Source organism: Vicugna pacos, unplaced genomic scaffold (genome assembly GCF_048564905.1).
Source record: "Vicugna pacos unplaced genomic scaffold, VicPac4 scaffold_105, whole genome shotgun sequence".
Taxonomy (NCBI): domain Eukaryota; kingdom Metazoa; phylum Chordata; class Mammalia; order Artiodactyla; family Camelidae; genus Vicugna; species Vicugna pacos.
Genome location: NW_027328785.1, coordinates 3271384 through 3297734, shown reverse-complemented (window position 1 = coordinate 3297734; position 26351 = coordinate 3271384).

Sequence of the window (26351 nt, the reverse complement as noted above, 5' to 3'; positions counted from 1 at the left end):
AAACCCTTACTCTGGTTTCTCAGTCTGTTTCCTAGTGCCTGTTTGAAGTGCCTGACGTTTTCACTGTAAAACCGAGTTGGAGTTTGTACCTCCCCATATATATGTATGGAGTGGAGTTGGCAACTGAAAAGAAATTAGTGTTCCCTTCAAGCTAGTTGAAGGACGGCTTTAACACACACACTTATCTCTCAGAACTGAGCATGTGGAGAGACGTTCGTTCATCCAGCACAAAGGGAACTGGTTGCAGGGGAAACCCTTACTCTGGTTTCTCAGTCTGTTTCCTAGTGCCGGTTTGAAGTGCCTGCCTTTTTCACTGTAAAACCGAGTTGGAGCTTGTACCTCCCCTTATATATGTATGGAGTGGAGTTGGCAACTGAAAAGAAACTTTGTGTTCCCTTCAAGCTAGTTGAAGGACGACTTTAACACACACACTTAACTCTCAGAACTGAGCATGTGGAGAGACGTTCGTTCATCCAGCACAAAGGGAACTGGTTGCAGGAGAAACCCTTACTCTGCTTTCTCAGGCTGTTTCCTAGTGCCGGTTTGAAGTGCCTGCCGTTTTCACTGTAAAACCGAGTTGGAGCTTGTACCTCCCCATATATATGTATGGAGTGGAGTTGGCAACTGAAAAGAAACTTTGTGTTCCCTTCAAGCTAGGTGAAGGACGGTTTTCACACATATTTATCTCTCAGAACTGAGCATGTGGAGAGACGTTCGTTCATCCAGCACAAAGGGAACGGGTTGCAGGAGAAACCCTTACTCTGGTTTCTCAGTCTGCTTCCTAGTGCCGGTTTGAAGTGCCTGACGTTTTCACTGTAAAACCGAGTTGGAGCTTGTACCTCCCCATATATATGTATGGAGTGGAGTTGGCAACTGAAAAGAAACTTTGTGTTCCCTTCAAGCTAGGTGAAGGACGGCTTTCACACACACTTATCTCTCAGAACTGAGCATGTGGAGAGACGTTCGTTCATCCAGCACAAAGGGAACGGGTTGCAGGAGAAACCCTTACTCTGGTTTCTCAGTCTGTTTCCTAGTGCCGGTTTGAAGTGCCTGCCGTTTTCACTGTAAAACCGAGTTGGGGCTTGTACCTCCCCATATATATGTATGGAGTGGGGTTGGCCACTGAAAAGAAACTTTGTGTTCCCTTCAAGCTAGGTGAAGGACGGCTTTCACACACACTTATCTCTCAGAACTGAGCATGTGGAGAGACGTTCGTTCATCCAGCACAAAGGGAACGGGTTGCAGGAGAAACCCTGACTCTGGTTTCTCAGTCTGTTTCCTAGTGCCGGTTTGAAGTGCCTGCAGTTTCCACTGTAAAACCGAGTAGGAGCTTGTGCCTCCCCATATATATGTATGGAGTGGAGTTGGCAACTGAAAAGAAACTTTGTGTTTCCTTCAAGCTAGGTGAAGGACGGCTTTCACACACATTTATCTCTCAAAACTGAGCATGTGGAGAGACGTTCGTTCATCCAGCACAAAAGGAACGGGTTGCAGGAGAAACCCTTACTCTGGTTTCTCAGTCTGTTTCCTAGTGCCGGTTTGAAGTGCCTGCCGTTTTCACTGTAAAACCGAGTTGGAGCTTATACCTCCCCATATATATGTATGGAGTGGAGTTGGCAACTGAAAAGAAACTTTGTGTTCCCTTCAAGCTAGGTGAAGGACGGCTTTCACAAACACTTATCTCTCAGAACTGAGCATGTGGAGAGACGTTCGATCATCCAGCACAAAGGGAACGGGTTGCAGGAGAAACCCTTACTCTGCTTTCTCAGTCTGTTTCCTAGTGCCGGTTTGAAGTGCCTGCCGTTTTCACTGTAAAACCGAGTTGGAGCTTGTACCTCCCCATATATATGTATGGAGTGGAGTTGGCAACTGAAAAGAAACTTTGTGTTCCCTTCAAGCTAGGTGAAGGACGGCTTTCACACACACTTATCTCTCAGAACTGAGCATGTGGAGAGACGTTCTTTCATCCAGCACAAAGGGAACGGGTTGCAGGAGAAACCCTTACTCTGGTTTCTCAGTCTGTTTCCTAGTGCCGGTTTGAAGTGCCTGCCGTTTTCACTGTAAAACCGGGTTGGAGCTTGTACCTCCCCATATATATATGTATGAAGTGGAGTTGGCAACTGAAAAGAAACTTTGTGTTCCCTTCAAGCTAGGTGAAGGACGGCTTTCACACACACTTATCTCTCAGAACTGAGCATGTGGAGAGACGTTCGTTCATCCAGCACAAAGGGAACGGATTGCAGGGGAAACCCTTACTCTGGTTTCTCAGTCTGTTTCCTAGTGCCGGTTTGAAGTGCCTGCCGTTTTCACTGTAAAACCGAGTTGGAGCTTGTACCTCCCCATATATATGTATGGAGTGGAGTTGGCAACTGAAAAGAAACTTTGTGTTCCCTTCAAGCTAGTTGAAGGACGGCTTTAACACACACACTTATCTCTCAGAACTGAGCATGTGGAGAGACGTTCGTTCATCCAGCACAAAGGGAACGGGTTGCAGGGGAAACCCTTACTCTGGTTTCTCAGTCTGTTTCCTAGTGCCGGTTTGAAGTGCCTGCCGTTTTCACTGTAAAACCGAGTTGGAGCTTGTACCTCCCCTTATATATGTATGGAGTGGAGTTGGCAACTGAAAAGAAACTTTGTGTTCCCTTCAAGCTAGTTGAAGGACGGCTTTAACACACACACTTATCTCTCAGAACTGAGCATGTGGAGAGACGTTCGTTCATCCAGCACAAAGGGAACTGGTTGCAGGAGAAACACTTACTCTGCTTTCTCAGGCTGTTTCCTAGTGCCGGTTTGAAGTGCCTGCCGTTTTCACTGTAAAACCGTGTTGGAGCTTGTACCTCCCCATATATATGTATGGATTGGAGTTGGCAACTGAAAAGAAACTTTGTGTTCCCTTCAAGCTAGGTGAAGGACGGCTTTCACACACATTTATCTCTCAGAACTGAGCATGTGGAGAAACGTTCGTTCATCCAGCACAAAGGGAACGGGTTGCAGGAGAATCCCTTACTCTGGTTTCTCAGTCGGCTTCCTAGTGCCGGTTTGAAGTGCCTGCCGTTTTCACTGTAAAACCGAGTTGGAGCTTGTACCTCCCCATATATATGTATGGATTGGGGTTGGCCACTGAAAAGAAACTTTGTGTTCCCTTCAAGCTAGGTGAAGGACGGCTTTCACACACACTTATCTCTCAGAACTGAGCATGTGGAGAGACGTTCGTTCATCCAGCACAAAGGGAACGGGTTGCAGGAGAAACCCTGACTCTGGTTTCTCAGTCTGTTTCCTAGTGCCGGTTTGAAGTGCCTGCCGTTTTCACTGTAAAACCGAGTTGGAGCTTGTGCCTCCCCATATATATGTATGGAGTGGAGTTGGTAACTGAAAAGAAACTTTGTATTCCCTTCAAGCTAGGTGAAGGACGGCTTTCACACACACTTATCTCTCAGAACTGAGCATGTGGAGAGACATTCGTTCATCCAGCACAAAGGGAACGGGTTACAGGAGAAACCCTTACTCTGGTTTCTCAGTCTGTTTCCTAGTGCCGGTTTGAAGTGCCTGCCGTTTTCACTGTAAAACCGAGTTGGAGCTTGTACCTCCCCATATATATGTATGGAGTGGAGTTGGCAACTGAAAAGAAACTTTGTGTTCCCTTCAAGCTAGGTGAAGGACGGCTTTCACACACACTTATCTCTCAGAACTGAGCATGTGGAGAGACGTTCGTTCATCCAGCACAAAGGGAACGGGTTGCAGGAGAAACACTGACTCTGGTTTCTCAGTCTGTTTCCTAGTGCCGGTTTGAATTGCCTGCCGTTTTCACTGTAAAACCGAGTAGGAGCTTGTGCCTCCCCATATATATGTATGGAGTGGAGTTGGCAACTGAAAAGAAACTTTGTATTCCCTTCAAGCTAGGTGAAGGACGGCTTTCACACACATTTATCTCTCAGAACTGAGCATGTGGAGAGACGTTCGTTCATCCAGCACAAAGGGTACGGTTTGCAGGGGAAACCCTTACTCTGATTTCTCAGTCTGTTTCCTAGTGCCGGATTGAAGTGCCTGCCGTTTTCACTGTAAAACCGAGTTGGAGCTTGTGCCTCCCCATATATATGTATGGAGTGGGGTTGGCCACTGAAAAGGAACTTTGTGTTCCCTTCAAGCTACGTGAAGGACGGCTTTCACACACACTTATCTCTCAGAACTGAGCATGTGGAGAGACGTTCGTTCATCCAGCACAAAGGGAACTGGTTGCAGTGGAAACCCTGACTCTGATTTCTCAGTCTGTTTCCTAGTGCCGGTTTGAAGTGCCTGTCGTTTTCACTGTAAAACCGAGTTGGAGCTTGTACCTCCCCATATATATGTATGGAGTGGAGTTGGCCACTGAGAAGAAACTTTGTGTTCCCTTCAAGCTAGCTGAAGGACGGCTTTCACACACACTTATCTCTCAGAACTGAGCATGTGGAGAGACGTTCGTTCATCCAGCACAAAGGGAACGGGTTGCAGGAGAAACCCTGACTCTGGTTTCTCAGTCTGTTTCCTAGTGCCGGTTTGAAGTGCCTGCCGTTTTCACTGTAAAACCGAGTTGAAGCTTGTGCCTCCCCATATATATGTATGGAGTGGAGTTGGTAACTTAAAAGAAACTTTGTGTTCCCTTCAAGCTAGGTGAAGGACGGATTTCACACAAATTTATCTCTCAGAACTGAGCATGTGGAGAGACGTTCGTTCATCCAGCACAAAGGGAACGGGTTGCAGGAGAAACCCTGTCTCTGGTTTCTCAGTCTGTTTCCTAGTGCCGGTTTGAAGTGCCTGCCGTTTTCACTGTAAAACCTAGTTGGAGCTTGTACCTCCCCATATATATGTATGGAGTGGAGTTGGCAACTGAAAAGAAACTTAGTGTTCCCTTCAAACAAGGTGAAGGACGGCTTTCACACACACTTATCTCTCAGATCTGAGCATGTGGTGAGACGTTCGTTCATCCAGCACAAAGGGAACGGGTTGCAGGTGAAACCCTTACTCTGGTTTCTCAGTCAGTTTCCTAGTGCCGGTTTGAATTGCCTGCCGTTTTCACTGTAAATCCGAGTTGGAGCTTGTACCTCCCCATATATATGTATGGAGTGGAGTTGGCTACTGAAAAGAAACTTTGTATTCCCTTCAAGCTAGGTGAAGGACGGCTTTCACACACACTTATCTCTCAGAACTGAGCATGTGGAGAGACGTTCGTTCATCCAGCACAAAGGGAACGGTTTGCAGGGGAAACCCTTACTCTGGTTTCTCAGTCTGTTTCCTAGTGCCGGTTTGAAGTTCCTACGGTTTGCACTGTAAAACCGATTTCGAGCTTGTACCTCCCCATATATATGTATGGAATGGAGTTTGCAACTGACAAGAAACTTTGTGTTCCCTTCAAGCTAGCTGAAGGATGGCTTTGACACACATTCATCTCTCAGAACTTAGCATGTGGAGAGACGTTCGTTCATCCAGCACAAAGGGAACGGGTTGCAGGAGAAACACTTACTCTGGATCCTCATTCCTTTTCCTAGTGCCGGTTTGAACTTCCTGCGGTTTGCAGTGGAAAACAAAGTTGAAGCTTGTTCCTCCCCATATATATGTATGCAGTGGAGTTTGCAACTGAAAAGAGACTTTGTGTTCCCTTCAAGCTAGGTGAAGGAAGGCTTTCACACACACTTGTCTCTCAGAAATGAGCATGTGGACAGACGTTCGTTCATCCAGCACAAAGGGAACGGGTTGCAGGGGAAACCCTTTCTCTGGTTTCTCAGTCTGTTTCCTAGTGCCTGTATGAAGTGCCTGCCGTTTTCACTGTAAAACCGATTTGGAGCTTGTACCTCCCCATATATATGTATGGAGTGTAGTTGACAACTGAAAAGAAACTTTGTGTTCCCTTCAAGCTAGGTGAAGGACGGCTTTCACACACACTTATCTCTCAGAACTGAGCATGTGGAGAGACGTTCGTTCATCCAGCACAAAGGGAACGGTTTGCAGGAGAAACCCTTACTCTGGTTTCTCAGTCTGTTTCCTAGTGCCGGTTTGAAGTGCCTGCCGTTTTCACTGTAAAACCGAGTTGGAACTTGTACCTCCCCATATATATGTATGGAGTGGAGTTGGCAACTGAAAAGAAACTTTGTGTTCCCTTCAAGCTAGGTGAAGGACGGCTTTCACACACACTTACCTCTCAGAACTGAGCATGTGGAGAGACGTTCGTTCATCCAGCACAAAGGGAACGGGTTGCAGGAGAAACCCTGACTCTGGTTTCTCAGTCTGTTTCCTAGTGCCGGTTTGAAGTGCCTGCCGTTTTCACTGTAAAACCGAGTTGGAGCTTGTACCTCCCCATATATATGTATGGATTGGAGTTGGCAACTGAAAAGAAACTTTGTGTTCCCTTCAAGCTAGGTGAAGGACGGCTTTCACACACACTTATCTCTCAGAACTGAGCATGTGGAGAGACGATCGTTCATCCAGTACAAAAGGAACGGGTTGCAGGAGAAACCCTTACTCTGGTTTCTCAGTCTGTTTCCTAGTGCCGGTTTGAAGTGCCTGCATTTTTCACTGTAAAACCGAGTTGGAGCTTGTACCTCCCCATATATATGTATGGAGTGGAGTTGGCAACTGAAAAGAAACTTTGTGTTCCCTTCAAACTAGGTGAAGGACGGCTTTCACACACACTTATCTCTCAGAACTGAGCATGTGGAGAGACGTTCGTTCATCCAGCACAAAGGGAACGGGTTGCAGGAGAAACCCTGACTCTGGTTTCTCAGTCTGTTTCCTAGTGCCGGTTTGAAGTGCCTGCCGTTTTCACTGTAAATCCGAGTTGGAGCTTGTACCTCCCCATATATATGTATGCAGTGGAGATGGCTACTGAAAAGAAAATGTGTTCCCTTCAAGCTAGGTGAAGGACGGGTTTCACACACACTTATGTCTCAGAACTGCGCATGTGGAGAGACGTTCGTTCATCCAGCACAAAGGGAACGGGTTGCAGGAGAAACCCTGACTCTGGTTTCTCAGTCTGTTTCCTAGTGCCGGTTTGAAGTGCCTGCGGTTTTCACTGTAAATCCGAGTTGGAGCTTGTACCTCCCCATATATATGTATGCAGTGGAGATGGCTACTGAAAAGAAAATGTGTTCCCTTCAAGCTAGGTGAAGGACGGGTTTCACACACACTTATGTCTCAGAACTGCGCATGTGGAGAGACGTTCGTTCATCCAGCACAAATGGAACGGTTTGCAGGGGAAACCCTTACTCTGGTTTCTCAGTCTGCTTCCTAGTGCCGGTTTGAAGTGCCTGCCGTTTTCACTGTAAAACCGAGTTGGAGCTTGTACCTCCCCATATATATGTATGGAGTGGAGTTGGCAACTGAAAAGAAACTTTGTGTTCCCTTCAAACAAGGTGAAGGACGGCTTTCACACACACTTATCTCTCAGAACTGAGCATGTGGAGAGACGTTCGTTCATCCAGCACAAAGGGAACGGGTTGCAGGTGAAACCCTTACTCTGGTTTCTCAGTCTGTTTCCTAGTGCCGGTTTGAATTGCCTGCCTTTTTCACTGTAAATCCGAGTTGGAGCTTGTACCTCCCCATATATATGTATGGAGTGGAGTTGGCTACTGAAAAGAAACTTTGTGTTCCCTTCAAGCTAGGTGAAGGACGGCTTTCACACACACTTATCTCTCAGAACTGAGCATGTGGAGAGACGTTCGTTCATCCAGCACAAAGGGAACGGTTTGCAGGGGAAACCCTTACTCTGGTTTCTCAGTCTGTTTCCTAGTGCCGGTTTGAAGTTCCTACGGTTTGCACTGTAAAACCGATTTCGAGCTTGTACCTCCCCATATATATGTATGGAATGGAGTTTGCAACTGACAAGAAACTTTGTGTTCCCTTCAAGCAAGCTGAAGGATGGCTTTGACACACATTCATCTCTCAGAACTTAGCATGTGGAGAGACGTTCGTTCATCCAGCACAAAGGGAACGGGTTGCAGGAGAAACACTTACTCTGGATCCTCATTCCTTTTCCTAGTGCCAGTTTGAACTTCCTGCGGTTTGCAGTGGAAAACAGTGTTGAAGCTTGTTCCTCCCCATATATATGTATGCAGTGGAGTTTGCAACTGAAAAGAGACTTTGTGTTCCCTTCAAGCTAGGTGAAGGAAGGCTTTCACACACACTTGTCTCTCAGAAATGAGCATGTGGACAGACGTTCGTTCATCCAGCACAAAGGGAACGGGTTGCAGGGGAAACCCTTTCTCTGGTTTCTCAGTCTGTTTCCTAGTGCCTGTATGAAGTGCCTGCCGTTTTCACTGTAAAACCGAGTTGGAGCTTGTACCTCCCCATATATATGTATGGAGTGGAGTTGACAACTGAAAAGAAACTTTGTGTTCCCTTCAAACTAGGTGAAGGACGGCTTTCACACACACTTATCTCTCAGAACTGAGCATGTGGAGAGACGTTCGTTCATCCAGCACAAAGGGAACGGGTTGCATTAGAAACCCTTACTCTGGTTTCTCAGTCTGTTTCCTAGTGCCGGTTTGAAGTGCCTGCCGTTTTCACTGTAAAACCGAGTTGGAACTTGTACCTCCCCATATATATGTATGGAGTGGAGTTGGCAACTGAAAAGAAACTTTGTGTTCCCTTCAAGCTAGGTGAAGGACGGCTTTCACACACACTTATCTCTCAGAACTGAGCATGTGGAGAGACGTTCGTTCATCCAGCACAAAGGGAACGGGTTGCAGGAGAAACCCTTACTCTGGTTTCTCAGTCTGTTTCCTAGTGCCGGTTTGAAGTTCCTACGGTTTGCACTGAAAAACCGATTTCGAGCTTGTACCTCCCCATATATATGTATGGAATGGAGTTTGCAACTGACAAGAAACTTTGTGTTCCCTTCAAGCAAGCTGAAAGATGGCTTTGACACACATTCATCTCTCAGAACTTAGCATGTGGAGAGACGTTCGTTCATCCAGCACAAAGGGAACGGGTTGCAGGAGAAACACTTACTCTGGATCCTCATTCCTTTTCCTAGTGCCGGTTTGAACTTCCTGCGGTTTGCAGTGGAAAACAAAGTTGAAGCTTGTTCCTCCCCATATATATGTATGCAGTGGAGTTTGCAACTGAAAAGAGACTTTGTGTTCCCTTCAAGCTAGGTGAAGGAAGGCTTTCACACACACTTGTCTCTCAGAAATGAGCATGTGGACAGACGTTCGTTCATCCAGCACAAAGGGAACGGGTTGCAGGGGAAACCCTTTCTCTGGTTTCTCAGTCTGTTTCCTAGTGCCTGTATGAAGTGCCTGCCGTTTTCACTGTAAAACCGAGTTGGAGCTTGTACCTCCCCATATATATGTATGGAGTGGAGTTGACAACTGAAAAGAAACTTTGTGTTCCCTTCAAGCTAGGTGAAGGACGGCTTTCACACACACTTATCTCTCAGAACTGAGCATGTGGAGAGACGTTCGTTCATCCAGCACAAAGGGAACGGGTTGCAGGAGAAACCCTTACTCTGGTTTCTCAGTCTGTTTCCTAGTGCCGGTTTGAAGTGCCTGCCGTTTTCACTGTAAAACCGAGTTGGAGCTTGTACCTCCCCATATATATGTATGGAGTGGAGTTGGCCACTGAAAAGAATCTTTGTGTTCCCTTCAAGCTAGGTGAAGGACGGCTTTCACACACACTTATCTCTCAGAACTGAGCATGTGGAGAGACGTTCGTTCATCCAGCACAAAGGGAACGGGTTGCAGGAGAAACCCTTACTCTGGTTTCGCAGTCTGTTTCCTAGTGCCGGTTTGAAGTGCCTGCCGTTTTCACTGTAAAACCGAGTTGGAGCTTGTACCTCCCCATATATATGTATGGATTGGAGTTGGCAACTGAAAAGAAACTTTGTGTTCCCTTCAAGCTAGCTGAAGGACGGCTTTCACACACACTTATCTCTCAGAACTGAGCATGTGGAGAGACGTTCGTTCATCCAGCACAAAGGGAACGGGTTGCAGGAGAAACCCTTACTCTGATTTCTCAGTCTGTTTCCTAGTGCCGGTTTGAAGTGCCTGCCGTTTTCACTGTAAAACCGAGTTGGAGCTTGTACCTCCCCATATATATGTATGGAGTGGAGTTGGCAACTGAAAAGAAACTTTGTGTTCCCTTCAAACAAGGTGAAGGACGGCTTTCACACACACTTATCTCTCAGAACTGAGCATGTGGAGAGACGTTCGTTCATCCAGCACAAAGGGAACGGGTTGCAGGAGAAACCCTTACTCTGGTTTCTCAGTCTGTTTCCTAGTGCCGGTTTGAAGTGCCTGCCGTTTTCACTGTAAAACCGAGTTGGAGCTTGTACCTCCCCATATATATGTATGGAGTGGAGTTGGCAACTGAAAAGAAACTTTGTGTTCCCTTCAAACTAGGTGAAGGACGGCTTTCACACACACTTATCTCTCAGAACTGAGCATGTGGAGAGACGTTCGTTCATCCAGCACAAAGGGAACGGGTTGCAGGAGAAACCCTGACTCTGGTTTCTCAGTCTGTTTCCTAGTGCCGGTTTGAAGTGCCTGCCGTTTTCACTGTAAATCCGAGTTGGAGCTTGTACCTCCCCATATATATGTATGCAGTGGAGATGGCTACTGAAAAGAAAATGTGTTCCCTTCAAGCTAGGTGAAGGACGGGTTTCACACACACTTATGTCTCAGAACTGCACATGTGGAGAGACGTTCGTTCATCCAGCACAAAGGGAACGGGTTGCAGGAGAAACCCTAACTCTGGTTTCTCAGTCTGTTTCCTAGTGCCGGTTTGAAGTGCCTGCCGTTTTCACTGTAAATCCGAGTTGGAGCTTGTACCTCCCCATATATATGTATGCAGTGGAGATGGCTACTGAAAAGAAAATGTGTTCCCTTCAAGCTAGGTGAAGGACGGGTTTCACACACACTTATGTCTCAGAACTGCGCATGTGGAGAGACGTTCGTTCATCCAGCCCAAATGGAACGGTTTGCAGCGGAAACCCTTACTCTGGTTTCTCAGTCTGCTTCCTAGTGCCGGTTTGAAGTGCCTGCCGTTTTCACTGAAAAACCGAGTTGGAGCTTGTACCTCCCCATATATATGTATGGAGTGGAGTTGGCAACTGAAAAGAAACTTTGTGTTCCCTTCAAGCTAGGTGAAGGACGGCTTTCACACACACTTATCTCTCAGAACTGAGCATGTGGAGAGACGTTCGTTCATCCAGCACAAAGGGAACGGGTTGCAGGTGAAACCCTTACTCTGGTTTCTCAGTCTGTTTCCTAGTGCCGGTTTGAATTGCCTGCCGTTTTCACTGTAAATCCGAGTTGGAGCTTGTACCTCCCCATATATATGTATGGAGTGGAGTTGGCTACTGAAAAGAAACTTTGTGTTCCCTTCAAGCTAGGTGAAGGACGGCTTTCACACACACTTATCTCTCAGAACTGAGCATGTGGAGAGACGTTCGTTCATCCAGCACAAAGGGAACGGTTTGCAGGGGAAACCCTTACTCTGGTTTCTCAGTCTGTTTCCTAGTGCCGGTTTGAAGTTCCTACGGTTTGCACTTTAAAACCGATTTCGAGCTTGTACCTCCCCATATATATGTATGGAATGGAGTTTGCAACTGACAAGAAACTTTGTGTTCCCTTCAAGCAAGCTGAAGGATGGCTTTGACACACATTCATCTCTCAGAACTTAGCATGTGGAGAGACGTTCGTTCATCCAGCACAAAGGGAACGGGTTGCAGGAGAAACACTTACTCTGGATCCTCATTCCTTTTCCTAGTGCCGGTTTGAACTTCCTGCGGTTTGCAGTGGAAAACAAAGTTGAAGCTTGTTCCTCCCCATATATATGTATGCAGTGGAGTTTGCAACTGAAAAGAGACTTTGTGTTCCCTTCAAGATAGGTGAAGGAAGGCTTTCACACACACTTGTCTCTCAGAAATGAGCATGTGGACAGACGTTCGTTCATCCAGCACAAAGGGAACGGGTTGCAGGTGAAACCCTTTCACTGGTTTCTCAGTCTGTTTCCTAGTGCCTGTATGAAGTGCCTGCCGTTTTCACTGTAAAACCGAGTTGGAGCTTGTACCTCCCCATATATATGTATGGAGTGGAGTTGACAACTGAAAAGAAACTTTGTGATCCCTTCAAGCTAGGTGAAGGACGGCTTTCACACACACTTATCTCTCAGAACTGAGCATGTGGAGAGACGTTCGTTCATCCAGCACAAAGGGATCGGGTTGCAGGAGAAACCCTTACTCTGGTTTCTCAGTCTGTTTCCTAGTGCCGGTTTGAAGTGCCTGCCGTTTTCACTGTAAAACCGAGTTGGAACTTGTACCTCCCCATATATATGTATGGAGTGGAGTTGGCAACTGAAAAGAAACTTTGTGTTCCCTTCAAGCTAGGTGAAGGACGGCTTTCACACACACTTATCTCTCAGAACTGAGCATGTGGAGAGACGTTCGTTCATCCAGCACAAAGGGAACTGGTTGCAGGAGAAACCCTTACTCTGGTTTCTCAGTCTGTTTCCTAGTGCCGGTTTGAAGTGCCTGCCGTTTTCACTGTAAAACCGAGTTGGAGCTTGTACCTCCCCATATATATGTATGGAGTGGAGTTGGCCACTGAAAAGAATCTTTGTGTTCCCTTCAAGCTAGGTGAAGGACGGCTTTCACACACACTTATCTCTCAGAACTGAGCATGTGGAGAGACGTTCGTTCATCCAGCACAAAGGGAACGGGTTGCAGGAGAAACCCTGACTCTGGTTTCTCAGTCTGTTTCCTAGTGCCGGTTTGAAGTGCCTGCCGTTTTCACTGTAAAACCGAGTTGGAGCTTGTACCTCCCCATATATATGTATGGATTGGAGTTGGCAACTGAAAAGAAACTTTGTGTTCCCTTCAAGCTAGCTGAAGGACGGCTTTCACACACACTTATCTCTCAGAACTGAGCATGTGGAGAGACGTTCGTTCATCCAGCACAAAGGGAACGGGTTGCAGGAGAAACCCTTACTCTGGTTTCTCAGTCTGTTTCCTAGTGCCGGTTTGAAGTGCCTGCCGTTTTCACTGTAAAACCGAGTTGGAGCTTGTACCTCCCCATATATATGTATGGAGTGGAGTTGGCAACTGAAAAGAAACTTTGTGTTCCCTTCAAACAAGGTGAAGGACGGCTTTCACACACACTTATCTCTCAGAACTGAGCATGTGGAGAGACGTTCGTTCATCCAGCACAAAGGGAACGGGTTGCAGGAGAAACCCTTACTCTGGTTTCTCAGTCTGTTTCCTAGTGCCGGTTTGAAGTGCCTGCCGTTTTCACTGTAAAACCGAGTTGGAGCTTGTACCTCCCCATATATATGTATGGAGTGGAGTTGGCAACTGAAAAGAAACTTTGTGTTCCCTTCAAACTAGGTGAAGGACGGCTTTCACACACACTTATCTCTCAGACTGAGCATGTGGAGAGACGTTCGTTCATCCAGCACAAAGGGAACGGGTTGCAGGAGAAACCCTGACTCTGGTTTCTCAGTCTGTTTCCTAGTGCCGGTTTGAAGTGCCTGCCGTTTTCACTGTAAATCCGAGTTGGAGCTTGTACCTCCCCATATATATGTATGCAGTGGAGATGGCTACTGAAAAGAAAATGTGTTCCCTTCAAGCTAGGTGAAGGACGGGTTTCACACACACTTATGTCTCAGAACTGCACATGTGGAGAGACGTTCGTTCATCCAGCACAAAGGGAACGGGTTGCAGGAGAAACCCTAACTCTGGTTTCTGAGTCTGTTTCCTAGTGCCGGTTTGAAGTGCCTGCCGTTTTCACTGTAAATCCGAGTTGGAGCTTGTACCTCCCCATATATATGTATGCAGTGGAGATGGCTACTGAAAAGAAAATGTGTTCCCTTCAAGCTAGGTGAAGGACGGGTTTCACACACACTTATGTCTCAGAACTGCGCATGTGGAGAGACGTTCGTTCATCCAGCACAAATGGAACGGTTTGCAGGGGAAACCCTTACTCTGGTTTCTCAGTCTGCTTCCTAGTGCCGGTTTGAAGTGCCTGCTGTTTTCACTGTAAAACCGAGTTGGAGCTTGTACCTCCCCATATATATGTATGGAGTGGAGTTGGCAACTGAAAACAAACTTTGTGTTCCCTTCAAACAAGGTGAAGGACGGCTTTCACACACACTTATCTCTCAGAACTGAGCATGTGGAGAGACGTTCGTTCATCCAGCACAAAGGGAACGGGTTGCAGGTGAAACCCTTACTCTGGTTTCTCAGTCTGTTTCCTAGTGCCGGTTTGAATTTCCTGCCGTTTTCACTGTAAATCCGAGTTGGAGCTTGTACCTCCCCATATATATGTATGGAGTGGAGTTGGCTACTGAAAAGAAACTTTGTGTTCCCTTCAAGCTAGGTGAAGGACGGCTTTCACACACACTTATCTCTCAGAAATGAGCATGTGGAGAGACGTTCGTTCATCCAGCACAAAGGGAACGGTTTGCAGGGGAAACCCTTACTCTGGTTTCTCAGTCTGTTTCCTAGTGCCGGTTTGAAGTTCCTACGGTTTGCACTTTAAAACCGATTTCGAGCTTGTACCTCCCCATATATATGTATGGAATGGAGTTTGCAACTGACAAGAAACTTTGTGTTCCCTTCAAGCAAGCTGAAGGATGGCTTTGACACACATTCATCTCTCAGAACTTAGCATGTGGAGAGACGTTCGTTCATCCAGCACAAAGGGAACGGGTTGCAGGAGAAACACTTACTCTGGATCCTCATTCCTTTTCCTAGTGCCGGTTTGAACTTCCTGCGGTTTGCAGTGGAAAACAAAGTTGAAGCTTGTTCCTCCCCATATATCTGTATGCAGTGGAGTTTGCAACTGAAAAGAGACTTTGTGTTCCCTTCAAGCTAGGTGAAGGAAGGCTTTCACACACACTTGTCTCTCAGAACTGAGCATGTGGACAGACGTTCGTTCATCCAGCACAAAGGGAACGGGTTGCAGGGGAAACCCTTTCTCTGGTTTCTCAGTCTGTTTCCTAGTGCCTGTATGAAGTGCCTGCCGTTTTCACTGTAAAACCGAGTTGGAGCTTGTACCTCCCCATATATATGTATGGAGTGGAGTTGACAACTGAAAAGAAACTTTGTGTTCCCTTCAAACTAGGTGAAGGACGGCTTTCACACACACTTATCTCTCAGAACTGAGCATGTGGAGAGACGTTCGTTCATCCAGCACAAAGGGAACGGGTTGCATTAGAAACCCTTACTCTGGTTTCTCAGTCTGTTTCCTAGTGCCGGTTTGAAGTGCCTGCCGTTTTCACTGTAAAACCGAGTTGGAACTTGTACCTCCCCATATATATGTATGGAGTGGAGTTGGCAACTGAAAAGAAACTTTGTGTTCCCTTCAAGCTAGGTGAAGGACGGCTTTCACACACACTTATCTCTCAGAACTGAGCATGTGGAGAGACGTTCGTTCATCCAGCACAAAGGGAACGGGTTGCAGGAGAAACCCTTACTCTGGTTTCTCAGTCTGTTTCCTAGTGCCGGTTTGAAGTTCCTACGGTTTGCACTGAAAAACCGATTTCGAGCTTGTACCTCCCCATATATATGTATGGAATGGAGTTTGCAACTGACAAGAAACTTTGTGTTCCCTTCAAGCAAGCTGAAAGATGGCTTTGACACACATTCATCTCTCAGAACTTAGCATGTGGAGAGACGTTCGTTCATCCAGCACAAAGGGAACGGGTTGCAGGAGAAACACTTACTCTGGATCCTCATTCCTTTTCCTAGTGCCGGTTTGAACTTCCTGCGGTTTGCAGTGGAAAACAAAGTTGAAGCTTGTTCCTCCCCATATATATGTATGCAGTGGAGTTTGCAACTGAAAAGAGACTTTGTGTTCCCTTCAAGCTAGGTGAAGGAAGGCTTTCACACACACTTGTCTCTCAGAAATGAGCATGTGGACAGACGTTCGTTCATCCAGCACAAAGGGAACGGGTTGCAGGGGAAACCCTTTCTCTGGTTTCTCAGTCTGTTTCCTAGTGCCTGTATGAAGTGCCTGCCGTTTTCACTGTAAAACCGAGTTGGAGCTTGTACCTCCCCATATATATGTATGGAGTGGAGTTGACAACTGAAAAGAAACTTTGTGTTCCCTTCAAGCTAGGTGAAGGACGGCTTTCACACACACTTATCTCTCAGAACTGAGCATGTGGAGAGACGTTCGTTCATCCAGCACAAAGGGAACGGGTTGCAGGAGAAACCCTTACTCTGGTTTCTCAGTCTGTTTCCTAGTGCCGGTTTGAAGTGCCTGCCGTTTTCACTGTAAAACCGAGTTGGAGCTTGTACCTCCCCATATATATGTATGGAGTGGAGTTGGCCACTGAAAAGAATCTTTGTGTTCCCTTCAAGCTAGGTGAAGGACGGCTTTCACACACACTTATCTCTCAGAACTGAGCATGTGGAGAGACGTTCGTTCATCCAGCACAAAGGGAACGGGTTGCAGGAGAAACCCTTACTCTGGTTTCGCAGTCTGTTTCCTAGTGCCGGTTTGAAGTGCCTGCCGTTTTCACTGTAAAACCGAGTTGGAGCTTGTACCTCCCCATATATATGTATGGAGTGGAGTTGGCAACTGAAAAGAAACTTTGTGTTCCCTTCAAGCTAGCTGAAGGACGGCTTTCACACACACTTATCTCTCAGAACTGAGCATGTGGAGAGACGTTCGTTCATCCAGCACAAAGGGAACGGGTTGCAGGAGAAACCCTTACTCTGGTTTCTCAGTCTGTTTCCTAGTGCCGGTTTGAAGTGCCTGCCGTTTTCACTGTAAAACCGAGTTGGAGCTTGTACCTCCCCATATATATGTATGGAGTGGAGTTGGCAACTGAAAAGAAACTTTGTGTTCCCTTCAAACAAGGTGAAGGACGGCTTTCACACACACTTATCTCTCAGAACTGAGCATGTGGAGAGACGTTCGTTCATCCAGCACAAAGGGAACGGGTTGCAGGAGAAACCCTTACTCTGGTTTCTCAGTCTGTTTCCTAGTGCCGGTTTGAAGTGCCTGCCGTTTTCACTGTAAAACCGAGTTGGAGCTTGTACCTCCCCATATATATGTATGGAGTGGAGTTGGCAACTGAAAAGAAACTTTGTGTTCCCTTCAAACTAGGTGAAGGACGGCTTTCACACACACTTATCTCTCAGAACTGAGCATGTGGAGAGACGTTCGTTCATCCAGCACAAAGGGAACGGGTTGCAGGAGAAACCCTTACTCTGGTTTCTCAGTCTGTTTCCTAGTGCCGGTTTGAAGTGCCTGCCGTTTTCACTGTAAATCCGAGTTGGAGCTTGTACCTCCCCATATATATGTATGCAGTGGAGATGGCTACTGAAAAGAAAATGTGTTCCCTTCAAGCTAGGTGAAGGACGGGTTTCACACACACTTATGTCTCAGAACTGCACATGTGGAGAGACGTTCGTTCATCCAGCACAAAGGGAACGGGTTGCAGGAGAAACCCTAACTCTGGTTTCTCAGTCTGTTTCCTAGTGCCGGTTTGAAGTGCCTGCCGTTTTCACTGTAAATCCGAGTTGGAGCTTGTACCTCCCCATATATATATATGCAGTGGAGATGGCTACTGAAAAGAAAATGTGTTCCCTTCAAGCTAGGTGAAGGACGGGTTTCACACACACTTATGTCTCAGAACTGCGCATGTGGAGAGACGTTCGTTCATCCAGCACAAATGGAACGGTTTGCAGGGGAAACCCTTACTCTGGTTTCTCAGTCTGCTTCCTAGTGCCGGTTTGAAGTGCCTGCCGTTTTCACTGAAAAACCGAGTTGGAGCTTGTACCTCCCCATATATATGTATGGAGTGGATTTGGCAACTGAAAAGAAACTTTGTGTTCCCTTCAAACAAGGTGAAGGACGGCTTTCACACACACTTATCTCTCAGAACTGAGCATGTGGAGAGACGTTCGTTCATCCAGCACAAAGGGAACGGGTTGCAGGTGAAACCCTTACTCTGGTTTCTCAGTCTGTTTCCTAGTGCCGGTTTGAATTGCCTGCCGTTTTCACTGTAAATCCGAGTTGGAGCTTGTACCTCCCCATGTATATTTATGGAGTGGAGTTGGCTACTGAAAAGAAACTTTGTGTTCCCTTCAAGCTAGGTGAAGGACGGCTTTCACACACACTTATCTCTCAGAACTGAGCATGTGGAGAGACGTTCGTTCATCCAGCACAAAGGGAACGGTTTGCAGGGGAAACCCTTACTCTGGTTTCTCAGTCTGTTTCCTAGTGCCGGTTTGAAGTTCCTACGGTTTGCACTTTAAAACCGATTTCGAGCTTGTACCTCCCCATATATATGTATGGAATGGAGTTTGCAACTGACAAGAAACTTTGTGTTCCCTTCAAGCAAGCTGAAGGATGGCTTTGACACACATTCATCTCTCAGAACTTAGCATGTGGAGAGACGTTCGTTCATCCAGCACAAAGGGAACGGGTTGCAGGAGAAACACTTACTCTGGATCCTCATTCCTTTTCCTAGTGCCGGTTTGAACTTCCTGCGGTTTGCAGTGGAAAACAAAGTTGAAGCTTGTTCCTCCCCATATATATGTATGCAGTGGAGTTTGCAACTGAAAAGAGACTTTGTGTTCCCTTCAAGCTAGGTGAAGGAAGGCTTTCACACACACTTGTCTCTCAGAAATGAGCATGTGGACAGACGTTCGTTCATCCAGCACAAAGGGAACGGGTTGCAGGGGAAACCCTTTCACTGGTTTCTCAGTCTGTTTCCTAGTGCCTGTATGAAGTGCCTGCCGTTTTCACTGTAAAACCGAGTTGGAGCTTGTACCTCCCCATATATATGTATGGAGTGGAGTTGACAACTGAAAAGAAACTTTGTGATCCCTTCAAGCTAGGTGAAGGACGGCTTTCACACACACTTATCTCTCAGAACTGAGCATGTGGAGAGACGTTCGTTCATCCAGCACAAAGGGAACGGGTTGCAGGAGAAACCCTTACTCTGGTTTCTCAGTCTGTTTCCTAGTGCCGGTTTGAAGTGCCTGCCGTTTTCACTGTAAAACCGAGTTGGAACTTGTACCTCCCCATATATATGTATGGAGTGGAGTTGGCAACTGAAAAGAAACTTTGTGTTCCCTTCAAGCTAGGTGAAGGACGGCTTTCACACACACTTATCTCTCAGAACTGAGCATGTGGAGAGACGTTCGTTCATCCAGCACAAAGGGAACTGGTTGCAGGAGAAACCCTTACTCTGGTTTCTCAGTCTGTTTCCTAGTGCCGGTTTGAAGTGCCTGCCGTTTTCACTGTAAAACCGAGTTGGAGCTTGTACCTCCCCATATATATGTATGGAGTGGAGTTGGCCACTGAAAAGAATCTTTGTGTTCCCTTCAAGCTAGGTGAAGGACGGCTTTCACACACACTTATCTCTCAGAACTGAGCATGTGGAGAGACGTTCGTTCATCCAGCACAAAGGGAACGGGTTGCAGGAGAAACCCTGACTCTGGTTTCTCAGTCTGTTTCCTAGTGCCGGTTTGAAGTGCCTGCCGTTTTCACTGTAAAACCGAGTTGGAGCTTGTACCTCCCCATATATATGTATGGATTGGAGTTGGCAACTGAAAAGAAACTTTGTGTTCCCTTCAAGCTAGCTGAAGGACGGCTTTCACACACACTTATCTCTCAGAACTGAGCATGTGGAGAGACGTTCGTTCATCCAGCACAAAGGGAACGGGTTGCAGGAGAAACCCTTACTCTGGTTTCTCAGTCTGTTTCCTAGTGCCGGTTTGAAGTGCCTGCCGTTTTCACTGTAAAACCGAGTTGGAGCTTGTACCTCCCCATATATATGTATGGAGTGGAGTTGGCAACTGAAAAGAAACTTTGTGTTCCCTTCAAACAAGGTGAAGGACGGCTTTCACACACACTTATCTCTCAGAACTGAGCATGTGGAGAGACGTTCGTTCATCCAGCACAAAGGGAACGGGTTGCAGGAGAAACCCTTACTCTGGTTTCTCAGTCTGTTTCCTAGTGCCGGTTTGAAGTGCCTGCCGTTTTCACTGTAAAACCGAGTTGGAGCTTGTACCTCCCCATATATATGTATGGAGTGGAGTTGGCAACTGAAAAGAAACTTTGTGTTCCCTTCAAACTAGGTGAAGGACGGCTTTCACACACACTTATCTCTCAGACTGAGCATGTGGAGAGACGTTCGTTCATCCAGCACAAAGGGAACGGGTTGCAGGAGAAACCCTGACTCTGGTTTCTCAGTCTGTTTCCTAGTGCCGGTTTGAAGTGCCTGCCGTTTTCACTGTAAATCCGAGTTGGAGCTTGTACCTCCCCATATATATGTATGCAGTGGAGATGGCTACTGAAAAGAAAATGTGTTCCCTTCAAGCTAGGTGAAGGACGGGTTTCACACACACTTATGTCTCAGAACTGCACATGTGGAGAGACGTTCGTTCATCCAGCACAAAGGGAACGGGTTGCAGGAGAAACCCTAACTCTGGTTTCTCAGTCTGTTTCCTAGTGCCGGTTTGAAGTGCCTGCCGTTTTCACTGTAAATCCGAGTTGGAGCTTGTACCTCCCCATATATATGTATGCAGTGGAGATGGCTACTGAAAAGAAAATGTGTTCCCTTCAAGCTAGGTGAAGGACGGGTTTCACACACACTTATGTCTCAGAACTGCGCATGTGGAGAGACGTTCGTTCATCCAGCACAAATGGAACGGTTTGCAGGGGAAACCCTTACTCTGGTTTCTCAGTCTGCTTCCTAGTGCCGGTTTGAAGTGCCTGCCGTTTTCACTGTAAAACCGAGTTGGAGCTTGTACCTCCCCATATATATGTATGGAGTGGAGTTGGCAACTGAAAAGAAACTTTGTGTTCCCTTCAAACAAGGTGAAGGACGGCTTTCACACACACTTATCTCTCAGAACTGAGCATGTGGAGAGACGTTCGTTCATCCAGCACAAAGGGAACGGGTTGCAGGTGAAACCCTTACTCTGGTTTCTCAGTCTGTTTCCTAGTGCCGGTTTGAATTGCCTGCCGTTTTCACTGTAAATCCGAGTTGGAGCTTGTACCTCCCCATATATATGTATGGAGTGGAGTTGGCTACTGAAAAGAAACTTTGTGTTCCCTTCAAGCTAGGTGAAGGACGGCTTTCACACACACTTATCTCTCAGAAATGAGCATGTGGAGAGACGTTCGTTCATCCAGCACAAAGGGAACGGTTTGCAGGGGAAACCCTTACTCTGGTTTCTCAGTCTGTTTCCTAGTGCCGGTTTGAAGTTCCTACGGTTTGCACTTTAAAACCGATTTCGAGCTTGTACCTCCCCATATATATGTATGGAATGGAGTTTGCAACTGACAAGAAACTTTGTGTTCCCTTCAAGCAAGCTGAAGGATGGCTTTGACACACATTCATCTCTCAGAACTTAGCATGTGGAGAGACGTTCGTTCATCCAGCACAAAGGGAACGGGTTGCAGGAGAAACACTTACTCTGGATCCTCATTCCTTTTCCTAGTTCCGGTTTGAACTTCCTGCGGTTTGCAGTGGAAAACAAAGTTGAAGCTTGTTCCTCCCCATATATCTGTATGCAGTGGAGTTTGCAACTGAAAAGAGACTTTGTGTTCCCTTCAAGCTAGGTGAAGTAAGGCTTTCACACACACTTGTCTCTCAGAACTGAGCATGTGGACAGACGTTCGTTCATCCAGCACAAAGGGAACGGGTTGCAGGAGAAACCCTTACTCTGGTTTCTCAGTCTGTTTCCTAGTGCCGGTTTGAAGTGCCTGCCGTTTTCACTGTAAAACCGAGTTGGAACTTGTACCTCCCCATATATATGTATGGAGTGGAGTTGGCAACTGAAAAGAAACTTTGTGTTCCCTTCAAGCTAGGTGAAGGACGGCTTTCACACACACTTATCTCTCAGAACTGAGCATGTGGAGAGACGTTCGTTCATCCAGCACAAAGGGAACGGGTTGCAGGAGAAACCCTTACTCTGGTTTCTCAGTCTGTTTCCTAGTGCCGGTTTGAAGTGCCTGCCGTTTTCACTGTAAAACCGAGTTGGAGCTTGTACCTCCCCATATATATGTATGGATTGGAGTTGGAAACTGAAAAGAAACTTTGTGTTCCCTTCAAGCTAGCTGAAGGACGGCTTTCACACACACTTATCTCTCAGAACTGAGCATGTGGAGAGACGTTCGTTCATCCAGCACAAATGGAACGGGTTGCAGGAGAAAACCTTACTCTGGTTTCTCAGTCTGTTTCCTAGTGCCGGTTTGAAGTGCCTGCCGTTTTCACTGTAAAACCGAGTTGGAGCTTGTACCTCCCCATATATATGTATGCAGTGGAGATGGCAAATGAAAAGAAACTTTGTGTTCCCTTCAAGCTACGTGAAGGACGGCTTTCACACACACTTATCTCTCAGAACTGAGCATGTGGAGAGACGTTCGTTCATCCAGCACAAACGGAACGGGTTGCATGAGAAACCATTACTCTGGTTTCTCAGTCTGTTTCCTAGTGCCGGTTTGAAGTGCCTGCCGTTTTCACTGTAAAACCGAGTTGGAGCTTGTACCTCCCCATATATATGTATGCAGTGGAGATGGCTACTGAAAAGAAACTTTGTGTTCCCTTCAAGCTAGGTGAAGGACGGCTTTCACACACACTTATCTCTCAGAACTGAGCATGTGGAGAGACGTTCGTTCATCCAGCACAAAGGGAACGGTTTGCAGGGGAAACCCTTACTCTGGTTTCTCAGTCTGTTTCCTAGTGCCGGGTTGAATTTCCTACGGTTTGCACTGTAAAACCGATTTCGAGCTTGTACCTCCCCATATATATGTATGGAATGGAGTTTGCAACTGACAAGAAACTTTGTGTTCCCTTCAAGCTAGCTGAAGGATGGCTTTGACACACATTCAACTCTCAGAACTTAGCATGTGGAGAGACGTTCGTTCATCCAGCACAAAGGGAACGGGTTGCAGGAGAAACACTTACTCTGGATCCTCATTCCTTTTCCTAGTGCCGGTTTGAACTTCCTGCGGTTTGCAGTGGAAAACAAAGTTGAAGCTTGTTCCTCCCCATATATATGTATGCAGTGGAGTTTGCAACTGAAAAGAGACTTTGTGTTCCCTTCAAGCTAGGTGAAGGAAGGCTTTCACACACACTTGTCTCTCAGAAATGAGCATGTGGACAGACGTTCGTTCATCCAGCACAAAGGGAACGGGTTGCAGGGGAAACCCTTTCTCTGGTTTCTCAGTCTGTTTCCGAGTGCCTGTATGAAGTGCCTGCCGTTTTCACTGTAAAACCGAGTTGGAGCTTGTACCTCCCCATATATATGTATGGAGTGTAGTTGACAACTGAAAAGAAACTTTGTGTTCCCTTCAAGCTAAGTGAAGGACGGCTTTCACACACACTTATCTCTCAGAACTGAGCATGTGGAGAGACGTTCGTTCATCCAGCACAAAGGGAACCGGTTGCAGGAGAAACCCTTACTCTGGTTTCTCAGTCTGTTTCCTAGTGCCGGTTTGAAGTGCCTGCCGTTTTCACTGTAAAACCGAGTTGGAACTTGTACCTCCCCATATATATGTATGGAGTGGAGTTGGGAACTGAAAAGAAACTTTGTGTTCCCTTCAAGCTAGGTGAAGGACGGCTTTCACACACACTTATCTCTCAGAACTGAGCATGTGGAGAGACGTTCGTTCATCCAGCACAAAGGGAACGGGTTGCAGGAGAAACCCTTACTCTGGTTTCTCAGTCTGTTTCCTAGGGCCGGTTTGAAGTGCCTGCCGTTTTCACTGTAAAACCGAGTTGGAGCTTGTACCTCCCCATATATATGTATGGATTGGAGTTGGCAACTGAAAAGAAACTTTGTGTTCCCTTCAAGCTAGCTGAAGGACGGCTTTCACACACACTTATCTCTCAGAACTGAGCATATGGAGAGACGTTCGTTCATCCAGCACAAAGGGAACGGGTTGCAGGAGAAACCCTTACTCTGGTTTCTCAGTCTGTTTCCTAGTGCCGGTTTGAAGTGCCTGCCGTTTTCACTGTAAAACCGAGTTGGAGCTTGTACCTCCCCATATATATGTATGGAGTGGAGTTGGCAACTGAAAAGAAACTTTGTGTTCCCTTCAAACTAGGTGAAGGACGGCTTTCACACACACTTATCTCTCAGAACTGAGCATGTGGAGAGACGTTCGTTCATCCAGCACAAAGGGAACGGGTTGCAGGAGAAACCCTGTCTCTGGTTTCTCAGTCTGTTTCCTAGTGCCGGTTTGAAGTGCCTGCCGTTTTCACTGTAAATCCGAGTTGGAGCTTGTACCTCCCCATATATATGTATGCAGTGGAGATGGCTACTGAAAAGAAAATGTGTTCCCTTCAAGCTAGGTGAAGGACGGGTTTCACACACACTTATGTCTCAGAACTGCGCATGTGGAGAGACGTTCGTTCATCCAGCACAAAGGGAACGGTTTGCAGGGGAAACACTTACTCTGGTTTCTCAGTCTGTTTCCTAGTGCCGGTTTGAAGTGCCTGCCGTTTTCACTGTAAAACCGAGTTGGAGCTTGTACCACCCCATATATATTTATGGAGTGGGGTTGGCAACTGAAAAGAAACTTTGTGTTCCCTTCAAGCTAGGTGAAGGACGGCTTTCACACACACTTATCTCTCAGAACTGAGCATGTGGAGAGACGTTCGTTCATCCAGCACAAAAGGAACGGGTTGCAGGAGAAACCCTTACTCTGGTTTCTCAGTCTGTTTCCTAGTGCCGGTTTGAAGTGCCTGCCGTTTTCTCTGTAAAACCGAGTTGGAACTTGTACCTCCCCATATATATGTATGGAGTGGAGTTGGCAACTGAAAAGAAACTTTGTGTTCCCTTCAAGCTAGGTGAAGGACGGCTTTCACACACACTTATCTCTCAGAACTGAGCATGTGGAGAGACGTTCGTTCATCCAGCACAAAGGGAACGGGTTGCAGGAGAAACCCTTACTCTGGTTTCTCAGTCTGTTTCCTAGTGCCGGTTTGAAGTGCCTGCCGTTTTCACTGTAAAACCGATTTGGAGCTTGTACCACCCCATATATATGTATGGAGTGGAGTTGGCAACTGAAAAGAAACTTTGTGTTCCCTTCAAGCTACGTGAAGGACGGCTTTCACTCACACTTATCTCTCAGAACTGAGCATGTGGAGAGACGTTCGTTCATCCAGCACAAAGGGAACGGGTTGCAGGAGAAACCCTTACTCTGGTTTCTCAGTCTGTTTCCTAGTGCCGGTTTGAAGTGCCTACCGTTTTCACTGTAAAACCGATTTGGAGCTTGTACCACCCCATATATATGTATGGAGTGGAGTTGGCAACTGAAAAGAAACTTTGTGTTCCCTTCAAGCTACGTGAAGGACGGCTTTCACTCACACTTATCTCTCAGAACTGAGCATGTGGAGAGACGTTCGTTCATCCAGCACAAAGGGAACGGGTTGCAGGAGAAACCCTGACTCTGGATTCTCAGTCTGTTTCCTAGTGCCGGTTTGAAGTGCCTGCCGTTTTCACTGTAAATCCGAGTTGGAGCTTGTACCTCCCCATATATATGTATGCAGTGGAGATGGCTACTGAAAAGAAAATGTGTTCCCTTCAAGCTAGGTGAAGGACGGGTTTCACACACACTTATGTCTCAGATCTGCGCATGTGGAGAGACGTTCGTTCATCCAGCACAAAGGGAACGGGTTGCAGGAGAAACCCTTACTCTGGTTTCTCAGTCTGTTTCCTAGTGCCGGTTTGAAGTGCCTGCCGTTTTCACTGTAAAACCGAGTTGGAGCTTGTACCTCCCCATATATATGTATGGAGTGGGGTTGGCAACTGAAAAGAAACTTTGTGTTCCCTTCAAGCTAGGTGAAGGACGGCTTTCACACACACTTATCTCTCAGAACTGAGCATGTGGAGAGACGTTCGTTCATCCAGCACAAAAGGAACGGGTTGCAGGAGAAACACTTACTCTGGTTTCTCAGTCTGGTTCCTAGTGCCGGTTTGAAGTGCCTACCGTTTTCACTGTAAAACCGAGTTGGAGCTTGTACCTCCCCATATATATGTATGGATTGGAGTTGGCAACTGAAAAGAAACTTTGTGTTCCCTTCAAGCTAGGTGAAGGACGGCTTTCACACACACTTCTCTCTCAGAACTGAGCTTGTGGAGAGACGTTCGTTCATCCAGCATAAAGGGAACGGGTTGCAGGAGAAACCCTTACTCTGGTTTCTCATTCTGTTTCCTAGTGCCGGTTTGAATTGCCTGCCGTTTTCAATCTAAAACCGAGTTGGGGCTTGTACCACCCTTTATATATGTATGGAGTGGAGTTGGCAACTGAAAAGAAACTTTGTGTTCCCTTCAAGCTAGATGAAGGACGGCTTTCACACACACTTATCTCTCAGAACTGAGCATGTGGAGAGACGTTCGTTCATCC